The sequence below is a fragment of the Anguilla rostrata genome, chromosome 4 (assembly GCF_018555375.3).
Source record: "Anguilla rostrata isolate EN2019 chromosome 4, ASM1855537v3, whole genome shotgun sequence".
NCBI lineage: Eukaryota > Metazoa > Chordata > Actinopteri > Anguilliformes > Anguillidae > Anguilla > Anguilla rostrata.
This window is the reverse complement of record NC_057936.1, coordinates 13,277,615-13,281,539: the sequence shown is the minus strand read 5'-3', so window position 1 is coordinate 13,281,539 and position 3,925 is coordinate 13,277,615.

The following is a 3,925-nucleotide window of genomic DNA, read 5'->3' as shown; positions in this document are numbered from 1 at the left end:
AGTGACAAACACGACACGGAAAACGACCGCATTCTTTTGTTTCAAACCTGGTTAGAAGACGGTTAAGGGATTTACGCTTGTGTGTGTGTATAGATTGTGATGGGGTGAAGGAAGTTACTTGAAGTCTTGGGGGAAACCAAGAATGGTACTATAGCAATCTGTACAGTAACGAGCTCTTATGTACACACCTCAACGAAGTAGGATTCAAACAGGATTTAGGATTTTTGGCAGTAGCCAGCCGGGCTATTAATCTAGCCAAAATGTCCTGTAACCCAGCTGAAATGTTACTTGCCCTATTTTTAACTCCACGGCAGCAGGCTATACGAAAGAAAGCATCTGCACAAAAAGTAACATATTTACTTGAATGAACTATTCCGACATCAGGATTAGGCCAATTACAGTTTAAACAATGTAAAGATTACATTTACCCATTCTGGAAGTTAATAAATTAATTCAATCAACAGCTGCCACAATAAAACATGACCCAACTGCCTGTACACTTACAGTACATACAGTACACTTTCCATTTGGTTATTGCTCTGCTGTAAGTAGTCCATCTAAAAAAAAAAAAAAACATTTTCAACATACAAAAATAAGTTAGACAATAATAATAGGATGATTGCTCCACCCCTTCGTTACCTCCTAATAATGATATTTTCATGGTGTTGATGACGCACTCAGCAACTGTACTGAAGAGTGGAATTCATATAAATAATTTTCACTCGGTTTGAAACAATTCTGTTGCCTAGGGGAATGGAGGCTTGCTGGCTAAATTTGAGCGGGGAGAAATAATACCCAGAACGATTCAAGGAAAGTATAGGCTTGTTTATTTGTTCGCTGATGGGAATCTGCTGCAACTGTGGCAAACATCAATCACCTCTTTTTTTAAATAAAACTGAACACAATTAATCGCTCACTACAATTAATTCAAGATTAATTAAGTTGTGCTTCACACTTAAATAAAAAAGTGAGTTGCCAACATGTGAAAGGAAAAACAACATTAAAAGCCATTACAATATAAATAAATCAAATCAATACACCCACATGAAAAGTTGTGAGTGCTGAACAAAAGTATGGTTTTGTTATCAGAACAATTGTAACACTGGCACTGATCAAAATAATAATCGAAAGATCAGATCAATCAATGACCATTGAATGAAACTTCTAAATGTGCAAATATACAAAGGGAAAAAACAAAAGTTTATAAGTAAACCACTAGCCCAACTTTTCATATCAGAACAAATGTTCCTAAAATAACTTAGTGACCTAGATAGGAAACACATACTTGGAAAAATTAGTTTTCATTTATTATAATTATTTGAATTCAGATTTGGTTCATCCAAACCATGTTCTCAGATTGGTTTGCACATATCAACAGTTCATGTCCAATGAGTGCTAAATATCCTCTTTTTAATTATTTTAATTTTTTTTGACATATTACAAGTGCCTTGGATGACAAAACATGTTGCAGTGATTATGTAGTAGTGTAGGGTTCAGCATAGTATAATATATGATTCTTGGGATTTAGACTCATGTCCCCTACACAGGACAACAATTAATTGTCAGCTCTTACGAGAATATGAGAATAAATAATGAATATTTTCAAAAGTTTGTATATTTTACTTCTCAGTATGAATATTAGTTTGGTGGACATTCTAGACATAGCTCCTGTACACAGTTTTCTGTGAATATTTAGGCCATGGGAGGAAAAAAATGTGCCTTACAACCATTTTGGGTTTTGCTTGGGTTGAACAGGATCTAAAACCTATTATATGATAGCATGCGTAAACAATTCAGAACTGAAGAAAAAAGGCAGCCCACATTGGCAAGCAGGCAAGCCCCAAGCAAGGGATGATGCAGTGAAACCCATGTAACTACTGTATGGCCACACCACTGCTACTGGGCTGCAATGCATCATGATCCACCCTTGGTATTCTTTTATTCTGATTTATCAAAGAGTCCTATTCAGTGTGCTTTTTGGAAAAGAATGTGCTGATGTTACTACTGCTAATTGTGCAATAATTAGAACTAAATTCTGGTCTCGCCATCATCCCCAAGCTCCTGGTTTCGCTGGCCGGTTCTCATTTCTCACCTCAAACTACATCAGTGGTTGATCATGTCTTGTGAATAGGGCCATTGGACCTGTCTCTCAACTTTAAGTCTAGCTCCATTTTTTGTCCATATCTCAGTACATTGCCACCGTCTGGGACTGGAATATCACTACCATATCAAATAGCAGCATTTTCCAAGTATGTCTTCTTACAAAGATGTAACCTACTTAATGCTGTTTACAATAAATGGAAATAGTGTACTGATTCACAATTTCATTATTCTCAGCATGGCAACCACAAAAATATATTTACCCCATGGACTAAAATTGGTTTTCACACCAGCTTCCTTACAGTTGCAACCTGACCTCGCTAGAATGGAAACAGCTAATACGCTTTGGCTTATGTAAGAAAGAGCATGCTTGCAGTGTATACACATTCAGGCTGTTCGCCTTTTAGACTTGATTTTTAGATTTGCCATGTCTACCTAACAATACCAGTAGCCTTCTCAGTACACGTATTCTTTCGAACAATTTTGTGTAGGAGGTGTCCTTGATTCTTCAGAGTCTTGACAAAGAATTGAAAGCAGGAACATAAAAAGCCTTCCCATTTCAGATAATCTGTTCTGATGTGACATGCTCTAAAACATTCCACCATGCGATTCTTTGTGAAGGCATTCTTTATATATATATATATATATATATATATATATATATTCGCTTATAATCCTGTTCCATCAAAAGAACATTAATGTTGCGTAAAACTGGCTTTCAGTGCTAGCCAGGCTTTATGCAACTCCAATGTGTCACAATCCAATTCAGTATTTCCAGAAGCAGCTCTCAGGCATTAGCAAGTATAGCTACAATCTCTAGAGACCTTGGAGGATGGCAAATGCTTGGTTCGCATCCAGGTGTCATATCGTTGCCACTCGTTCCTTTAAAAGCCTCATTAATGATGTATAATTGTGAAGGAGCCTTCCTAAACTAGAAAAGCTCTATCGCATGGAATCGCAGCAGATGGTATTACCAAAAATCTCAAGGCAGTCTCCAGTCTTGAAATTCTAAATTGAGTTATGTGGTCATGCATTGAAGTGACAATGTATTAATAAATTTCAGCTTAATCAATTTACAGTGTATTATTTGCTAGTGTATTATTTTAGTGAATTTCACATGATAAGCAAAACCCACTAAAACTAAAGGTAGATAAAGCGACAATCATATTTAAGTGCACGCCATGTGGCAAGGTGCTTGCCTCAGGAACAGCAAGACAAAGGCAGAGACACATATGAAAAGGTTTTTTCACATCTTTGCAGAAAAAAAGCCAGTGAATCTGCCCTTCTGAGTGACTGGGAAAGGTCAATGGGAGGTAAGGGTAGCAAAGGGGTGGGGCTATGAGGAGGAGGAGGAGCAGCTGCGCGGTGCTCAAAGAGATGGGACAGCCGGCTGGCGAGAGGATGCTGTATGGAGAGGTCTGGTTGGGAGTGTATGGTGTAGTGACCGAAGACAGGAAGGGGAATTAACAGCTTGCCAGTTTGAGTAATTTAAATGGAACACGGGCAGCCACTGAAGGCCAGTGAAGGGTGTTCAAAGGTGGCGTGCATTTAGGCAAGCTGAAGACCAGGCCAGAGTATTCTAGACCAGATATAGATAGATAAACATAATTTATTTTGTTGCATCTGGGCCATGTAATCAACTTTTACCTAACTAGGAACTTAGAACCTCTAAGCTTTTTTGCCGTGCTGCTAAGCCTTGGAGTTATTTTTATAAACCTTATTAGTGCAAAAGACCTTGATCCAGTTGAAGAATTTTATATACGTGCAGTAGAACAATATTACCTGCCATCTCTGATTATTTAAACGAACAGTAGCTTTGGATTAC